The 20,784-nt window shown below is 43.0% G+C and overlaps 1 long non-coding RNA gene across 1 annotated transcript in view; it reads left to right on the forward strand.

Moving 5' to 3' along the window:
• LOC141103367 (uncharacterized) overlaps nucleotides 1–20,784 on the forward strand; it is a 60,716-nt gene that overhangs the window by 3,760 nt on the left and 36,172 nt on the right. The window lies entirely within an intron of this gene.

The raw sequence follows: 20,784 nt of genomic DNA on the forward strand, positions 1-20,784 counted from the left end.
TTTTTTTTTTTTTTGGTGTTTTTTAAAATCCTTTTTTTTTTTTTTGTCTTTTTTCAAATCCTTTTTTTTATTTATTTTTTTGTTTTTTTTGAAAAATAGGCCTCCTTTTTTAAATGTTGTTAAACAGGCATATAATTTAACTGAAAATAATAAAGAGAAGGCCCAGAATGGGGTCAGCAAACCAGGAAATGAAGGACATGATCGATGTTTTGGGGTTTAAAAAAGGGCATTTAGATTCGACCCAAAACATCAATCATGTCCTTCATTTCCTGCTGCATACGATCCAGCCGATTCCGCATTTGATCGATCTGCCCATTCCAGGCCATTATTTGAGCAATTAGCCGTTGGGCACTGTCTGTGGTGAAATAGTCACTTGGACCTAAAGTGGAATGAAAAAAAAAATATGTTTAGAAATATGCACACATAGTTTACCTTACCATAAAGCTGGTGTCTCAGACACTGACCTGGTGGGGTGCCCATGTCGCATACTTCATGAACATCCTCGGGGGTGGCGCTGTTGCTTGACTCAAGCACAACCAGATCACCTAAAATAGAGTAGAAAAATTACATAAAATAAAAGGCAGCCATGCATAGATTACCGTAAGCTGGTGTGTCAGACACTCACCTGGTGGGGTGCCCATGTCGCCCACCTCTCCTTCCTCCACATCCTCAGTGGGGCTTGGGCTGATTTCCCAAGTATGTTCTTTTGCTGGGGGGGGGACTGGGTTCCTCTTGTTGGCTGAGTGATTTTTCCCCTATGTGAAGCAAAAAATTAATATACTTAGCACACAGATATTTTAGTACATACTAATCTTCAAACATTTGTAGTGAAGTGGTGTACAAATTGTCTGTTTGTGTAGAGTTCCTAGTAGACTTCAAGATTTTAATTTCTAAAGACATATCAAGATGGATAGATATCTCGATATCTAGATATCAATATCAAAATATATAAAAAAATCTTTGGATCTCTCTCTCTCTATATATCTATAACTAAATATAAATCTTCAATCTCAAACAAAATCTAAATCTAAAAATAGATATTAATTTAATTAAAAAAAAGAAAAAAATTCTATATCTATCTATATATCTACCTATATATCTATATACATACATACGTATGTATGTATGTATGTATATATGTATATATATATATATATGTATGTGTGTGTGTGTGTGTGTGTGTGTGTGTGTGTGTGTTTATTAAAAGATCGTTTCAAACGATGCAAACAATCGTATAGGAATGAAAAGCACATGGAGCGGTATACGAGGTAATCAACACAAAATGAAAACACAGGTACTTACTTTTTTGCAGCACTTTACGGATCCGTCTGAACTGATCCGGCTCCCTGAGTTTCAGGTCAGACCATCTTTTTCTAATTTGATCCTTGGAGCGCTGTACCCCAAAATAAGCCTGTAAAGTGTCCACCACCTTCGCCTTTATTTTGGCCTTGCGCAAATTTGGCTGGGCGTATGGCCCATACTTCCCATCATAGTCCTTTTTTTGAAGAATGGCCACCATCTCCACCATCTCTTCAAAGGACATATTGGAGGCCTTAAATCTAGGCCTCACAGATCTTGACGTTCCGGCCTCCGGGCTTTTTTCGCTACCTGAGGTAGTAAACATGTCATGTGTCTCATGTGACATGAGTTAAAATCGAACGTCAGGGGCGGGCGACGCAGGCGGAGTTTCACACATGCGTAGTGTATAAAGAGGGGCCTTGCGCACGTGTCGTACGTACGTTCTGTGCATAGAATTAAGGGGCGGAGAACATGAGTTAAAATCGAACGTCAGGGGCGGGCGACGCAGGCGGAGTTTCACACATGCGTAGTGTATAAAGAGGGGCCTTGCGCACGTGTCGTACGTACGTTCTGTGCGTAGAATTAAGGGGCGGAGAACATGAGTTAAAATCGAACGTCAGGGGCGGGCGACGCAGGCGGAGTTTCACACATGCGTAGTGTATAAAGAGGGGCCTTGCGCACGTGTCGTACGTACGTTCTGTGCGTAGAATTAAAGGGCGGAGAACATGAGTTAAAATCGAACGTCAGGGGCGGGCGACGCAGGCGGAGTTTCACACATGCGTAGTGTATAAAGAGGGGCCTTGTGCACGTGTCGTACGTACGTTCTGTGCGTAGAGTCAAGGGCGGGTTATATGCGTAAACAAAAAGAACGTCAGGGGCGGGCCAAATAGGCGTAGTATTACGCATGTGCAGTGTATAAAGCGCTGTTACGTATTGTGTCGTACGTACGTTCTGTGCGTAGGTGATAGTGGACCGGGACGCTACTAAACGAAGGTAATTTAAAATCTATACTTTTGGTCAAGACTTTGTAGCAAGCGGCCTATATGGCTTGACAGATTGATGAGGCCTACATAGGGATAAGATGATGAGGGTTTAGCAGAAACCCAATAAAAGTGTTTTTTGTCTTGTGACTTTATCTTTTATACAGACATTATGAATCCCCTATTTAAGGATCCAGAGTTCCTTACTGCTTTTATTTCTAAATATAGAGAGATGAGGAATTTGTGGGAGGTGAAACACCCACAGTATTATGCAAAGCATGTGAGGAAGTCAACGCTGGAGAGACTTCTGTCCTTTGTCCAGGCGACCATCCCGGAAGCAACAATGGAGACATTGCTCAAGAAAATTGGGGTCTTGAGGAACATGTATAAGAGGGAACATAAGAAGATCCAGGAATCAATGAGATCAGGAGCATCAGCAGATGATGTTTATGTACCCAGGCTGTGGTACTACAATCAACTCCGTTTTCTTGATGACCAGACTGAAGCCAGGGCATCACTTTCAACCCTTCCCTCCACCCTTCCCTCCACCCTTCCCTCCACCCCAGCAGAGGCTGATGAGGAGCAAGCTGGGTCTTCCATCCTGGATGAACCGGATATGACCATCTGGAGTCAGGTAAATTATTTTAACAAATATTTACTGTACTAATATTAATGATGTTAACTGGATGTTATAATTGTCTAAAATAATTTTGCCCTCAAAATTGTGTATACATATAAATTGACAGTAGTGGCTAAATATGTTTGGCACCTGCTTGAAATAATTAGGGTGTCTGATTAGACTCTTTTATTAAAGAGATGTATTCACATTGAATTTGCTAGTCATGAGAAGCAAACTGTGTGTCATTGATGAACCCAAAAAAATATACTAAAACTATTGTCCTTTTTTTATACACAGGATGAGTCCATCCAGGAGGAATGTGGGGAAAGTGGCAGGCAGGAGGAGACCGGGCCCATGGACAGCCTGGAGGAGGCCGGATTCACCATCATCCTGGAGGAGGCTGGGCCCAGTGTCAGGCAGGAGGTGGCTGCTCCCAGTGATGTGGCTGGGCCAAGTGAGGTGGCTGGGCCAAGTGAGGTGGCTGGGCCCAGTAGGAGCCTGACCGAATCCCAAGTGCCTCCCCTCCACCTTCCCAAAAAAAGGGCCAGGAAGGGGACGGTCACACAGGGGGCATCCCTGCGTCTCATGCAAGAGGCCACCCGTTTTTTAAAGAGCCCCCCCGAAGCGGAAGAGTCCTATGGCTGCTACTTAGCCAGCAGGCTTCTTCAAATGGATTGGGAGCAGCGCCTCATTTGTGAGCGACTATTTGGGGAATCAATCCAGAAGGGGCTGCAGGGCACGCTAACACGAAACACCCAACTACATGAGGCAGCCCCCCCTCCTCCTCCTCCTGCCACAACTGAAACACCAGAGCCACAGCCTCGAAAGAAGGCTACAGGGAAGGCTGCAGGGAAGGCTGCAGGGCAGCGTGGAGGAAAGGCTGCAGGGAAGAGAAGAAAGTGATGACTTGGGTTCAGTCTGGTCTGACAGAAGACGCAGGCTGTTGTAGTACCACAGTCTGGGGACATCTATATCATCTGCTGGTGCTGTTGATCTCTGGGATTCTTGGACCAGATTGTGCTCCCTCTTATATGGACTCCTCAAGATCCCCATTTTCTTGTACACATACTTTTTCCAGCGTTGACTTCCTCTTTATTTTATTTAGACCATAAATAAATGGATCTTTTTTGAGTTTAGGTTTTTTATTTTAAATCATAGATTTTAGACACAATGTTTTAAATTAACAAGGGACAAGAATCTCATTGATTTTGCAAAAACACACCAAAAATAGATTAAAATAATGTTAATAATGTTCGAGTGGTAAGTATTTAAAAAAAAAAAAGATACATAACCAAAAACGGTTCTTTGGGTTAACTTTATATAAAAAAAATAACAAATCACTATAAAAACAAAAATTATAAAGGGTTCTTTGTGGTAACTTTACAAACATTAAAAAAAAATTAAAAAATATATATAAAAATGGGTTCCCTGTGGTAACTTTACAAAAAAATTTATAGATAAACAGAAAAAAAGTTCCACAACAATCATAAAATAAATATCTGGATAAAAATTACAAGAAAAGATGACTCCACCAAAAAAAAAAAAAGTTTAAAAAGTATTATTAGTATGGAAACATTGTTTTGAAAAAGCATACCATGTCATTCATGAGATCAAAGAGAAAAAGAATCCAGAAATCTGTTTGGGAGAACTCTGTTTGAATATGAACAGCAAAACATCTTCGTTCTTTATAGCATTCGTAAAGAAGACATTAAATGCGCTGCATTCAACGATCACAGATTTTGCAGCGTGAGGAATGTGCTACCTACAATACGAACACTAGTTTTACTAGACCGAGTGCTTCCGTTTAGTTTTTGCTTATGAGCATGCGTCGTTTTTTTGTCCGTCGGACTAGCATACAGACGAGCGGATTTCGGGGTCCGTCGTAGTTACGACGTAAAGATTTGAAGCATGTTTCAAATCTAAAGTCCGTCGGATTTGAGGCTGAAAAAGTCCGCTGAAAGTCCGAAGAAGCCCACACACGCTCGGATTACCAGCCAGCTTTAGTCCGTCGGCGTACGTTGGACTTTTGTAGACGAAAAGTCCGACCGTGTGTACGCCCCATAAGATATATGTGACTGATGTTGTGGAGACTGGAACTTGGAATATCACCTGGTAAGCCATCAAGTTTCAATTTATCTAGGATATGCATATAATTCTGTGAATGAGTAAGTCCTTTTTCTATCATTTGCTCCTTTTTTCCCAAGCTCCCATCCTTCACCATTTATACCTTATGATATATGTCCATTGCATACTTGTACTAATGATTGGTATGTTTTACCTATGTACTTCCCTAGATCATACAATACATCCTCACAGGAAATCCTTGAAGAAGGAATTGTACTTTTAAATCCGAAACATTTTGGGTTCCTAATGTATCATGTATATGCATGCTTCTTTATCTCAGAACCTCCATTTACATGGTCTAGGTATTTTGTATGAATTGCTCATTGCTTTTTAAATTATCCTATTTTTGCATATTTCAAATAAAGTATATATTTTTTACTACTTTTGGGTACCTTGTCATACCAATCATACTACCTACTACTCTCCTTGTATACCTACTTCCCCCTCACCCGTACAATCCCAGGGTTTTTCCTCCTTTTATTTCTTCAAGTATGCAGAATAACATAACTCTAGAAACAAGTATGCAATAGATAAGTACGTGTATGAATACACATTTGACACTTATATTGTTAGGATTCACTGACAATATAATGAAACACCAACAGCTAAAGCACAGCTGTCAAACATTTATCCAGAAGTTGAGCATCCACAATGCCACCAGGAGATCACAGCAGCAGCTCCCGCCCACCAAAGTAGGGTCAGGCAAAGGGCCACCTAATGCACACCAGAGAATGGAGATGCATAAGGAATATGCACATCAGGGATCAAATTCAAAAACAAAAATATAAATAAAAATAAGATAATGTTGGCAGTCGTCAGTGTTGGATGTGTTTTAGATGTGTGTCAAACAGTATCTCACAAAAGTGAGTACACCCCTCACATTTTTGTAAATATTTTATTATATCTTTTCATGTGACAACACTGAAGAAATGACACTTTGCTACAATGTAAAGTAGTGAGTGTACAGCTTGTATAACAGTGTAAATTTGATGTCCCCTCAAAATAACTCAACACATAGCCATTAATGTCTAAACCGCTGGCAGCAAAAGTACACCCCTAAGAGAAAATATGGCCCGATTAGCCATTTTCCCTCCCCGGTTTCATGTGACTCCTTAGTGTTACAGGTGTGAGTAGGGAGCAGGTGTGTTACATTTGATGTTATTGCTCTCTCTCTCTCATATTGGTCACTGGATGTTCAACATGGCACCTCATGGCAAAGAACTCTCTGAGGATCTGAAAAAAAAGAATTGTTGCTCTACATAAAGATGGCCTAGGCTATAAGAAGATTGACCCTGAAACTGAGCTGCAGCACGGTGGCCAAGACCATACAGCGGTATAACAGGACAGGTTCCACTCAGAACAGGCCTCACCATGGTTGACCAAAGAAGCTGAGTGCACATGCTCAGCCTCATATCCAGAGGTTGTCTTTGGGAAATAGACTTATGAGTGCTACCAGCATTGCTGCAGAGGTTGAAGGGGTGGGGGGTCAGCCTGTCAGTGCTCAGACCATACGCCGCAAAAAACTATTTTTCATATTGGATAGATTAAGGAAGGGTTATACCCTGTCAGTTTTTTCTTTGCCATCTGTGTCCCATTGGGTTGATTTCCCTTAACTCCCTGTCCCATAGCCAAAACAGGAAGTGGGGGGAACTGTTTCAGGATGCCCCACAGATGCTCAATAGGGTTTAAGTCTGGAGACATGCTTGGCCAGTCCATCACCTTTACCCTCATACCCATGTCTGGCTGTGAATAAATACAGAGTCTGACTGCATGAGGAACTGGTGTCCCCATTGGAAGATTTCTACTCACTTTTCTGGGGATGACCCAAAATTTGGGATTATCATTTATTTTCAATTTCATGGTTATATAGTTAGTAAGGTTGAATAAAGACACCAGTCCATCCTGAGTGAGTGCGTGTCTACAATTGTCCCTATCGCTGTACATTGTGTATTTTATATTTAAGGTACCCATGTATAGCGTCGTCAATTTACACAGTGCTCCACTCACATTGGTCCCTACCCTCAAGGAGCAAATACATATTCATATACTAGGGCCATATACTAGGGCCAATTTTTTGGACAGAAGCCAATTAATCTACCACCATGTCTTTGGAGTGTGGGAGGAAACCAGAGTACCCGGAGGAAACCCACGCAGGCACAGGGAGAACATGCAAACTCCAGGCAGGTAGTGTTGTGGTTGGGATTTGAATCAGTGACCCTTTTTACTGCTAGGCAAGAGTGCTACCCACAACACCAAACCCTTGATACAGGAAAACAGGACAAATAGAGAGGGTGAATCCAACCTAACAGGGGCACAGACAGCAATAAAAACTGACAGGTGTTCTCATGTCTCTGCACAATATCCAAAACTAGAAAAAAAGTTTTGCCTTTAGTTATACTTTCATTACCTAAATGCTGGATTAGCAAATTGTAATTTTTGTATAAAAAGTAAAATGACAAGTAACATGAAAAGCAGGTCTAGTACAGAACTGGAACAGGGGCGGAACTACCACCATAGCGACCTATGCGGGCGCTATGGGGCCCGCAGCCGCGTGGGGCCCGGTGAGGATGAGAGCACCGCCGGTACAGTCTCCCAGCCAGGGGAAGAGAGAGGAGAGGAAGAGGCAAGCTGTCCGTATCAGCAGAGAGCTGAATTGCCCAATGTAATAACTTTCATTAGAACGTCCAGTGTTCCCGGGGCTCACTTCACATAGCTCCACCTCTTGGCCCGGCGCCTTTGATAGACAGAATGCCAATCCAATGAGGGACGTGTGACGTCATCAAAGGCGTCGGGCCAAGAGGTGGGGCTATGTGACAATGAGCCCCAGGAAGACGGGAAATTCAAATGAAAGCTATTACAGCGGGCAATCCCGCTCACTGCTGATCCGGGTGGCTTGCCTCTTCCTCTGCACAGGTGAGGCTGTATGGGGCACAGGCAGACCAGGCTGTATTGGGCACAGGCAATGCTGTATTGGGCACAGGTCACGCTGCATTGGGCACAGGTCACGCTGTATGGGGCACAGGTCACGCTGTATGGGGCACAGGTCATGCTGTATTGGGAACAGGTCACGCTGTATTGGGAACAGGGTCACGCTGTATTGGGAACAGGGTCACGCTGTATGGGGCACAGGTCACACTGTATGGGGCACAGGTCAAGCTGTATGGGGCACAGGTCACGCTGCATTGGGCACAGGTCACGCTGTATGGGACACAGGTCAAACTGTATGGGGCACAGGTCACGCTGCATTGGGCACAGGTCACACTGCATTGGGCACAGGTCACACTGCATTGGGCACAGGTCACGCTGTATGGGGCACAGGTCACGCTGTATGGGGCACAGGTCACGCTGCATGGGGCACAGGTCACGCTGCATGGGGCACAGGTCACGCTGTATGGGGCACAGGTCACACTGTATGGGGCACAGGTCACGCTGCATTGGGCACAGGTCACGCTGTATGGGGCACAGGTCATGCTGTATGGGACACAGGTCACGCTGCATTGGGCACAGGTCACGCTGCATTGTGCACAGGTCACGCTGTATGTGGCACAGGTCACGCTGCATTGACACTAGGGCAGCTGTGGGTGGGGCTGTTTGCAGGGGGGCCCCATACAACATTTTGCTATGGGGCCCTGCTATTTCTAGTTATGCCCCTGAACTGAAATTTAATATACAATCATTTTAACAAAAATTAAACAGACTCCTATAGACCCACAAAATATTACAGACTGAAGCATTTTTTGTAGCAAAACTAGCATCAAAGGTAGAACGTGGCAGCAGGTAAAACTCCAATAAAGAAAGGAACACCATGGTAAGCCCAAACAAGTTGCCACTTTTAAACTTTAGCAGCAGGCAGCAACAAAAATGTATCCAATGCAGAGAGGATCACATCCAGCACAAACAAAAACAGCAGTGTTTGACCACTTCCAGCCTTCTGTCTAAAAGTCCATAGAGCTTGGTCTACGCACAAAGCAAGAGAAGACTTTTTCAGCTCCACTGCTGGACTGCTCATGCAGTCAGACTCTGTATTTATTCACAGCCAGACATGGACACACTCACCTGGGCTAGGGCTACACAGCAATAAACCTAACATGGGTCCAGTTTCAGGCTGGAGGAAAAACCTGAAGTGACACAGATGTCACAAAAGTGACATCTATTTCATTCGACTCCAATTTGCCTGGGGATCTATTTATGGATCCTTTGCTGACTGAAAGAGATGCTGCCTATGTAAAAGGGTCTTTAGGGTGTATGCAGGTATTCAACCATTTAAGGACAGAAGGATTTCCCCCCTTACTGACTAGGTCATTTTTTGCAATACAGCACTGAGTCGCTTTAATTGACAATTGTGCGGTCATGCGACATTGTACCCAAACAAAATGTATGTCTTTTTTCCCCACAAATAGAGCTTTCTTTTGGTGGTATTTGATCACCTCTGCGGTTTTTATTTTCTGTGCTATAAACAAAAAAAGAGCGACAATTTTGAAAAAAAAAACAATATTTTTTACTTTTTGCTATAATAAATATCCAAAGAAAACAAAAAACAAAATTCTTCATCAGTTTAGGCCAATATGTATTCTTCTCATACTTGTGGTATGTAGAAGAATACATAAATCTATCCCCCAAAATAGGAGATAGATTTATGGCATTTTTATTATTTATTTTTTACTAGTAATGGCGGTGATCTGCGATTTTTAGCGGGACTGCGAGATTGCGACAGACAGATCGGACAATTTTGACAATTTTTTGGGACCAGTGACACTTTTACAGCGATCATAGCTAAAAATAACCACTGATTACTGTATAAATGTCACTGGCAGGGAAGGGGTTAACACTAGGGGGCGATCAAGGGGTTAAGTGTTCCCTAGGGAGGTGTTTCTAACTGTGGGGGGAGTGGACTGACTGGAGGAGGAGAGAGATCACAGTTCTTGATCACTAAGAAAAGCAGGTCTCTCTCTACTCCCCTGTCAGAACATGGATCTGTTTGTTTACATACACAGATCCCTGTTCTGGCTCATCGTGGCTACCGGCCACGGTAGCACTCACACGCCCCTATCGCTCTTAAAGCAGCCAACGGTTGGTCGGCAAGTGGTCAAACCACAGATATCTAGGGTTTGGTGTTTTCTTTACTACTGACATGTGTGGTGTTATCATGCCAAGATCAAAAAAGCTCACTAAATCCCGCAGAAAAAAAGTTATCGATGCCTATGTTAATGGCAAGGGATTTAAAAAGATCACCAAATGATTTGCAATCAATCATTCCACTGTAAGGAAAATAATCGAAAATAATGAAAATAAGTGGCATAGGTTTTTAAAGACTGCTAACTTGTTCAGGGCTGGCTGGCAAGCAAATTATTCCCAAGAGCCGATGCCAAAATTTCATTACGGGATCTGTAACAGTTGGTGTCAACTCAGAAAGAGATTGCATCAATTTAACCTGCATGGGAAGTGTTCCAATAAGAAGCCTTTGCTATCCAAAAAACATTTCAGCAAGACTACAGATTGCTATTAAACAGAGCGGGCCTTCTGTAACTGTGCACTGACAAATTAAAGACAGAGTTGTTTGGCCACAGTAACTTTAGACGTGATCTGTTTGTAGAGCATCTACTCTAATAACTGAAGAAGTTTTGTATGAAACCATAGAGAAAATTGAGTACTGTCCGTGATACTTTTTTTATTTGCACTAACATACAATTTTTCTGGACAAGCTTTCGGGGTCCCCTTCTTCAAGGTCCAAGCAGTACCGATTCACAAATTTTTAAGCAGCATGTTAAAAGCATGTTAGAAGAAGAAGAAAAAAAAAAAAAAAGAGCAAACCAAACAGTACAAATCAATGGTAATAAAGATAGCAGCAGAGTTTGTGAGATAAGACAGAGGGAGAGCTATAGAATGGGGGGGGGATACTAGTCACAGAGGGGTCGTAAAACTTTAGCATAATGTGTAAGGAAACCAATATCTAAATTCAGGCCGTTATATTTCGTGTCAAAAATTGCACTAATACGGCTACAATCAAATCAAGTATGAAACCATGAAACGCATTGTCCCTGCACACTGGGAGCATGGTGTTGTCTTCTAAGAAATTTCAAATGACAATGCCTCTATTTAATTTTGCCCAAGTTGAGGCATTGCCCAAATGAGACATTAAGCATCGAAACCACAAACCTACTTCTCTGGGGCCCAGGTCCTTTGGGTGTAGGATCTCTTATACACAGTAATAACTAGAAAGTAGAAACCAGTTACTTGAATTTTTTCAGTTGTGCTGTCCAAAAGTTGTGCTGTCCAAAAGGAAATGTGTATAAAAAAATGTGAAAGAAACCGCGCTGTCTTAAACAAAAAATAGTAGCTGCCAGCACATCAGATAGTCTGTGAAAAAGTAAACCAAATAAGATAGTATAGTGCAGCGCTAATGCAATGAAAAAAAAAAAAACAGTGAAGATATCCCAATGGGAAATTGGGGTATATATAAGTGCAAATACAATAAAATGATTAAACCACAATATTGTTGAAGTGTAGATCAAGAGTGATAGTGTATATAAAGTGCATATAGTCCATGTATGACATCAAAATGGTGACTATAAATGAGTGTGAACTGGTTGTCTGTAGATAATCCACCACCATAAGGAAAGAGGCTTACCAGACAGGTTGAACCCAACAAGGCGTATGCCTGATGAGTCAACCAAGCTTTTGGTGTAACACACCCAAGGAGGTACAGCAACCATGACTTCCAATCTAGACCGAATCGGATGTGGTTCCGTGACGATTATGACATCAGTGAGTATCCACCATATGAATAGCAACTGGAATTCGTGAGCAGTTCCTCTCAGTGTGACATATAGCAAAAGGAGAAAAAATTGGGCCACATAGTGTGATTCCGTTTAGATGTAAAACATTTGTTAAAAATGGAAAAATGGTCACTCACATTTGAGAAGACATTAAAAGTGTTTGGATAAAATCAAAGCAACACAGTGGCATCAGCAGAGCTCGTCCTGACGTTTTGTCCTAATAAGGCATCCTCTGCCGTGTTCAAAAGGAAAACAGCTGCAATTCAAGTAAGTCTCACAGCGCCTGAGGGTGCTCACACTTCCCTACCTGATCCTCACACAGCATGGCTGAAGTAGCAAATACCAGCAGCAGATGCTGAAATATGTATGCTTTGCATTCAGTTCTAAAAGGCAGGTTGGACTAACATGGGTTCCTATATGTGCTCTGCCTGCTCCAATCCTTCATCCCCTCAGCCCCATGGATTACTAGAATAGGTTAGCCCTATAGACGCTAGCTTTACCCCAACTTATAAAACAGCTTAGCGTAGATGCTAGGATTAGCATCTCTGAAAATATAATTTGTCTATTTTAGTTGTCATTTTCTTGCATTGCTTTAAGTAGTGGTATAAAGGGTTTGGCCAATGCAGAAGCCAGAATAAGCTCCTGGCTCTGGCACTTTGGTGATGGAAGGAAGGCCTGCCTGAGAGTGGAGCCTCTCCTGCCCTTACATTGCTCTGGCTGTTTCCTGAACTTTGCAAGACTTGGCTATCAAGCTAACCCTGCAGATTACACCATCTCTACTTTTGGGTGCATATTGGCATCTCCACCTTGAGTGCCTAAAGACCATGTCCCAGTACAGGTATTGCAACTTTCTGCACCAGGCACTAAACTAGAATAGCTAGAGAGTGGGGGTTAGTGGGAAACAGTGAAGCTTAGCACAAATAGGGTTCATGAGCTGGAGGTTTCTCTACACTATGGCATCCTGGTATCATAAGGCACTTCATTCATTATCGTAGTACAGGAGTCTCCAAACTTTCTAAACAAAGGGTCAATTTACTGTCCTTCAAACATTAGGGGGCCGGACTGTGGCCACCAGGAGTACAAAATGTCCCAGCATTAATGGGAGTAAACAATCCCCAATTATTGGTGTCATTGGGAGGAATTGTGCCCCGTTGTTGGTTTCATTGGGAGGAATTGTGCCCCATCATTGGTGTCATTGGGCCCCATCGTTGGTGTCATTGGGAGGAACAGTGCCCCATCACTGATGTTATTGGTAGGAATTGTGCCCCATCAGTGGTGTCAATGGGAGGAATTGTGCCCTTCATAGGTGTCAGTGAATAAAATAGCACTCCAAGGGCTGGATAAAAGCAAGCAGAGGGCAGCATTCGCCGCCCCCAAGGCGCAATTTGGAGACCACTGTCCTAGTGTATAGAGCTAGCTTGCTCTTGGTTAGTGACAACTGGTGAACAAAGGGATAAAGATTACGTTCTTCTGAAAATGTTCCTTGCCAGGCTATTATACTGAATATTTTGTTGCAATGCTTTCTAGGACTGGGAACAGTGAAGTCAGAACTACAGATATTTATACTTGTACCAGGTCAGAGTAAAGATATAAAATTACAGATAAAAATAGAGCTATTAGATTTGTATGATATCTAGTAAAATATCATTTTCATTAGGAGAGTTTATAGCAACGCCTAATTCTATAGTTCTCTCACCACAGGTTCCAGTTTGTGCAGTTTAGCTTCCACCTATTACCAGCAGGGGGAGACATAGCAATGTTCAGTGGCACAGGGATCAGAAAATATCCTAAAAAAACATAGCTATGGTCTATGTGGATAACTGCAGTGGGGAAAAAAAAAAAAAATGTAAAATTAAAGGAAAATGGGTGAAATTTGCTAACTGACAATAATGCATAATATCTGTATTTCCTATTTACTAGTGATCTATATTCCTACCCTAAGTGTTTTCAGCCCCATACTCTAAAGTTAAATATGTACTGTTGCCTCAAATCAGTTTAGTTTAAACTTGTTTTGCAAGAGGAGCATGTGACCAGTAATGAAAGGCACACAGAAACTCATGACTTAAATTACAGCAGCAAGACGTTAGTTTTTTTTTGTGAAACACACTACCAATACAACAATTTTGGTTTAATATTACATTCTCAAATTCAACTTTATTTAAGTGAATTGATATCATTGGATTAAAAACTGATCAGGTTGCTACTGTTTTAGCCATTAAAAAAGACTAATGGCGGCCTAACATTCGTTGCTGCATAGTTTAGCATGAAAGTACCCTGCTCTTAATATGACAAAACCACAAGCAAAACCATATTAGCAAATTCCATGTGTAGTGGTACCCTCAGAAGGGCCGCTGTGTGTCTGCAATAAGACAGTACAGCTGGCCCTTCTGCTCAGCAGGTGCTTGGGCCCCCCTTTTGAACTGATGAGGCCCAGGCCCAGTATAGGAGAGCTGGCTGTACTGCCTTATCAGAGGCCCTGGTGGCCGTTTGTGAACTACAGTCTTCAAGTCAGTCCACAGATTTTCAATGGGGTTTAAGTCTGGGCTCTGACTACACCATGCAAGGACATTCCCCTTTTTCTCCTTCAACCACTGTGTGGTCATTGTCATGTTGCAAGGTAAAACCTTCCCATTGACAACTGGCAGAGGGCAGCAGATTTTCCTCAAGAATTTGATGGTATTTTGCCCCATCCATTCTTCTTCTATCCTGACAAGTGCTCCAGTCCCTGCTCCAGAGAAACACCCCCATAACAGGATATTACCACCTCCATTCTTTACTGTAGGAATAGTTTTATTTGGATGGTGAGATGTATTGGATTTCGGCCAGACATATCATTTACTGTTGAGGCCAAATAATTCAATTTTAATTCAATTTTAATCTCATCTGACCATAACACCTTTTTCCATGTGGCCTTAGAATCTTCAAGGTGCATTTTGGCAAAGCTCGGTCATAACTGCATGTGACAATTCTTGAGGAGTAGCTTTTTTTCTTGTATGCCAAGCTAATTAAAATTACCACAGCTGATCACAGTTGAAAGTCAAATGGCTTAATGTAAAGAAACCAGTGGAAATCATCTGGCGCGCATACGCGCGCTCACAGGCTGCTGCAAATGCGATAGGACAGCATGCACATGCAGGAGTGCGTCCCTAGTGCCAATTGGCGCCAGACGGCCTACTTAAAGGGTGCCCTAACTATGATCAGTGCTGACTGGTCTTCAGCTGTGCTCCTGATACCCTGAATCCTGTGTTTATCCTGTCTGATACCCATTGCTGACCTTGGCTCCCATTTGACTTTACTTCTGGACTCTGTTATACCTGATGTCTGGCTCCTGATCCCGGCTCTCCATCTGACCCTGCTTCTGCCTGATGCCTTGGTACCCTGCTGCCCGTCTGCTACCGAACCCGGCTATCCTTGTGACCTTGCTCCTGTTCCCTGCTTGGCTCAGCACTACCATCCGAGTGTCTGAGAATACAGTCCTGCGACCAGCTGCGACTTCCTGCTACAGGCTTCCGGGTCTTCATCTGCTGGCACTCGTGTTCCTCCTGTCCCTTGGCTCCTTCTGTTCCACCCTCAGCGGGACCTGGGCTGGAGATACAAGAGAGGCCAACCCCATCATTTCAGCCTCCCTTCAGGTACATGACACTTTGTGTGCCATTGAGAAGGTAATTCGCTACACCTGATTGAGGTTACAATTCATTTTTAGGAGTGGGTGATCCTTTTTCCAGCTCAGTGATTCTGTTTTTGATTTTTTTTTTCTTTTCTGACATGTTGGTGTTAATCTTTCACTTGGATGTTATAAGCTGAACTGAGTAAATACAGCTAGATAAAACACAAAGTGTGTCTGTCTTCATTTTAGGATGAAAACAACAAAATGTGAATTTTTAAAGGGGGTGATTCTTTTCTATACCCACTGTATGCGCTTTCCAATAAGAAACAGCAAAATGTACAGTATCTTAATGTGAGTTACCACACTGAATGTTAACACATGGTTATACGTGCCTTGTGGTCAGACATTTTCAGTACTCCAATGCACATATACAATAAACATAAAATTCACTTGCTCATAAGCATGCCACATATGCACATACATGAACACTTATAGTGCATTGCTTTGCCAAAAAAATAGTGCAGGTGTGGGTTTTTTTGTGCATTTAAGCATGTTGACAACCCATTCAAATTTAATTGACTGACCTAACACAACATAGCTCAATGCAAAAAAAACTGTGTAGTAAAGGCACTATAAACCTATCTACCTGCAGCTTGTGTTTTTCACCTGCATAAAATGTACATTGATCATGTAGCTTCATGGTGCCATTTGTTGCCCTGTACTCGCAGCATATAGTACAGTAAGTTTTCACATTCCTTTGTCGGCAATTTATTTTTGTCTTCAAACATGAGGGAAGGCACTATACAGGTTAATGCATACCCTCTGTCTGTAGTCTAACAACTGACACTTCCTGTGAAGAAACTACATATCCCACAATTCCTGGTATCTCAGTCTAGTGCTCTGAAGGTGAGCAACGAAGGGAAGAGATGTGTTTTCATCACATTAACTCTCCCTTATTTGTGATGCAACACAGAGAATGACGAGGCATGGATTGGACTCGACCTGGAAAAAGTTGCCTGTCCCTTTGACGATTAGGGACAAGCTCAGTGAAGGAATACATGGACATAGGAGAAACAATCAGCCATGATGCTATAAAATGCGGACACAACATGTGAACCCATCATTACAAGGCAAGGCAAACTGTGGCGGAGGGCAGAAATATATTTATTTTTTGTTGTTGTTTTGTTGAAATTAAAAGTGTAAAACAGTCAGTATGTCTGTTTAATTAATCTATGGGCTCCTGTGCCCCGCAGGGGGTAGGCGATGAGGTTGATCTCAGCAGGAAGCGCAGACAGCAGTGTGTACTGTAGCTGGATAATACCAGACATGCCAACACCGGGCGTTGAATGCTTAAAGTGATTGTAAAATCTCATTTTTTTCTTTTTAAAAATAGCAAACATGTTATACTTACCTCCTCAGAGCAGCGGTGGCCACTGTGCCAACAATTGCAGTCACTGTGCCATCACTTGCAACCATTTTGCCCATCAAATTCAGCCACTATGCCCATCAAATGCAGCCACTGTGCCCATCAAATGCAGCCACTGTGCCCGTCAAATGCAGCCACTGTGCCCATCAAATGCAGCCACTGTGCCATCAATTGCAGCCACTGTGCCCATCAAATGGAGCCACTGTGCCCATCAAATGCAGCCACTGTGCTATCAATTGCAGCCACTATGCCCATCAAATGCAGCCACTGTGACCCCAGCACCCCCCCACCCGCTCGCTGTCTGACCGGCACTTACCCCATATTGGTGGTGAGTCAGGCAGCGGGTGACAGCGGCGAGCTATGGGACGGGCAGTGGGTCAGGCTCCTGTGTCCTCCATGCTTCCTCCATGCTTTACCTCCTGCTGGGCGTCCAATAGGAGTACCTGTCTTTTCAGCCAATCAGATGACGGATATCAGACCCGCGCTTCCTGATTGGCGGAGAGGCGGTTCAGTGTTAGAAAACCGAATATTCATTTGCTTTTCTAACACACCTGGGTGGGCTCTGAGCGCAATGCTCTGCGCTCCGAGTCCACCCTATTTTGAAGCTTATTAGAACCTATGCTCTAATCAGGTGCTTCCAAAAAACATCCCCGCTGTAATTCAGGCACCCAGGGTCTTAAAAGGGGCCGGGCACCTAAATAGGGGGTGGCCATGGCGGCCATGGTTAGATTCATGCTATGCATGAATCTATCCATTAAGCTTATAAGGGACGGGCCGCTACCTACTAAGAGCAGCCTGGATCCTCCTCTTCTCAGGTCCCTCTTCGCTGCTTTTGGCCCCTCCCTCCTGTCAAGTGCCCCCACAGCCAGCAGCTTGCTATGGGGGAACCCGAGCTGAGTCACAGCTCCATGTGTCCATTCAGACATGGAGAACCAGCCCGGCCCTGCCCCCTCTCTCCCCTGATTGGCTAACTGACTTTGATTGACAGCCGTGGGAGCCAATGATGCTGCTGTTGTGTCTCAGCCAATTAGGAAGAGAGTCCCGGGTGGCTAAGACACTCGTGGATGTTGCTGGAGAGAGATGGGGCTCAGGTAAGTATTAGGGGGTGCTGGGGAGGCTGCTAAACACAGAAGGCTTTTTATCCCAATGCATAGAATGCATTAAGATAAAAAAACCTTCTGCCTTTACAACTCCTTTAAGTCTTGGCTGAATTCAAAGGACAATATACTGTAATATGCCTATGCTGGCAGCAAGTGTCAGACTTTTCTGAGTTGAATCCCATGATGAACACAGAGGAGCTGATGGTTGCATACCTCACTAGAAGGAAGCTAGAAAGTGTCTAGAACTGCTGAGTCTGATGGATCAGTATGGACTGTGTGCTACTTTCTGGACACTGGGACTTGTAGTTCTGTATGGTCTGTGCTGCTTTCCAGACACTGGAGCTCACCTTTTCCTCACTTTTTTCCTCACTCTGCTGTGTTCCCAGAGCCCTACTCGGATTGCCCTGCATGCCCAATCTGCTGTGTACCCAGAGTCCCCCTTGAAGTGTCTTGCCTGGATCCTTTGATGCCAAGACCACCACATACACTACTCAGGACAGTCAGACTTCTGCAGCGTGAGTCTTTGAAACGTTCTGCCCCTTACTTCCCTTGCTGTTACCGTTCTGAGAATCCTTTCCCCTGGCTGTGCCTATTGTCGCCCTGTGAACCGTTTCCCTCTTTTTGTGCCATATTCCCACTCCATGGACTGTTACCCCTTGCTAATGCCCTGAGGATCATTTTCCCTTTTTGTGCCATATAGCTACCCGTGAACTGTTTATCAGCGATGTGCCCATTGCTACTCCGAGGACTGTTTAGCCGTGCTGTGCCCATTGCTACTCCGAGAACTGGTTATTCATGCTGTGCTCATTGCTACCCTGTGAACTGTTAATCTGTACTGTGCCCATTGCTACCCTGTGAACTGTTAATCTGTACTGTGCCCATTGCTACCCTGTGAACTGTTAATCTGTACTGTGCCCATTGCTACTCCAAGAACTGTTTATCAGTGCTGTGCCCATTGCTACTCTGTGAACTGTCAATCCGTACTGTGCCCATTGCTACTCAGAGAACTGTTTATCCATGCTGTGCCCATTACTACTCCATGAACTGTTAAACTATATTTTGTGTTCTTTACTACTCTGTGAACTGCTTATTCGTGGCATGTCCCAACGCCACCCCTCCTGTACACACAAGTCTCTCAATAAATGCCTGCCATTTGGGTTTCACGTGATCTGCCTCTGTGTGATTCTTGCGCTCCTAGCTCGTCACACAAATAAACAACATAGGGAATATAACTACACTATCACTTAGTTAATATAACAAAATCATTTGAAAGTGTATAATACCTTTAAAGTATGCATGTGCATGAATTGGCACACGTATGAATATTTTAGAGCTTAAACAAGGCTGATAATTCTTTCCCAACCACTATATGAAAATGCTAGATGTTGAAGTCAAAGCTAAAGTTAATCTGTTGCTTTGTGCTCCATGTGTAAAATACAAGTTTGCTTTGCCAGAAGAAACCCACCCACCTTGGACACCTACAAAGACAATAGGCTATATGTGAGTTCATAAAGTACATTTTGAAGCATGCAAAACCCCATTTAAAAGTAGAAGTAAAGTGGTTAAAATGTATGTAGTCCTACTGAGTATAAGTCTTAGAGATTGCACAGGGCAGTTGAAGGATCAGGACTAGATCAAATAAGACAACCTCTCTAAAAAGGTGGAGTTTTTTTAAACAAAAGGCTGATGATCTTGAATATAATCTCTAGTGCACATATTTCTGGAATATGGATGAATATTGCTTTTGCTTTTGAAGGGGTCTACAGGTTGTCAACCAGACCTCCACCTCCAGGGCAACTCTAAGGCCCTTTCTTGGCAGACAATGCATCCTGCAGACAGAGTGGCATGGCAGAGAAATATAGAATAATGGGGTGACATTTGCCACATTTTAAGAGTTCCCAAGAAATCTGAAAGATAAAGGGCTTTGTACAGTATGTATGCCAAGACACCCTCTTGCAGACTTTGAATTTTGGATGAAGGCAATGTCATCTTTATCGAATCCCATTATATGCCATGCACTTGCTGCAAACTAGGGCACTTGACAGATGTAACAGGAATAAACAATATCTTTTTTTAGAGCCGCAGATCATATCTTGTCATATGAAACATATTCCCTTGTGTTAACTATAGTAAGCATATTTTTGTTTACTATCAAGATGATGGCAGTTGTGAGACATACTAAAGTTTTAATTTTAGCAGAAATCATTCTGATAAATGGGGCATAAGTCATAAGAACACTGAAGTTGGATAATGTTTTTGGTGTAGATCACTGGCGGTTGTATTACCTTACCTTGCATCAGGATATAGCCCAGCCATCAGACACCTCTTTGTACCTTGAGCAGCAACCTGAGGGAATTGTAGATAGAAAGAGAGCTCTGGAGATTAGTTAGTACACTGCATATATACATTAGGGCATACTGTCCTACAGATTAAAATACACCTGTGGTCGTGGCACCTGGGAACCACAGCTGCAGTGTAATTTTGCCCGATGACACACACTACAGATGTTATGCATGGCTATATCTGTGTAACCACTGGCACACACATTTACACATATAAGTGTATGGGTGTATTTTTGAAAATGTAAAATAAATATAATTTTTGATGGCCACCTTTAGAGGGCTGATAGACTAGCATCATAAGGCCTCTCAGTGCCCTTCACTGAGTGTTGTAGTCATGTTTGTTTTGTTGTAGATTGTTGTTACCTGAGATATTTTAGACAAAAAAATGTGGAAATAGCACTTTGAATGTTTGGTGTATCAGACAGAAAACTTTAGGTTTGAATAACAATTGCTCAGACATGCAACGATGTACCCATAAGAATTTTATATAATTTCTTTAAGACAGATAGAG

Source organism: Aquarana catesbeiana, linkage group LG07, assembly GCF_042186555.1.
Source record: "Aquarana catesbeiana isolate 2022-GZ linkage group LG07, ASM4218655v1, whole genome shotgun sequence".
NCBI lineage: Eukaryota > Metazoa > Chordata > Amphibia > Anura > Ranidae > Aquarana > Aquarana catesbeiana.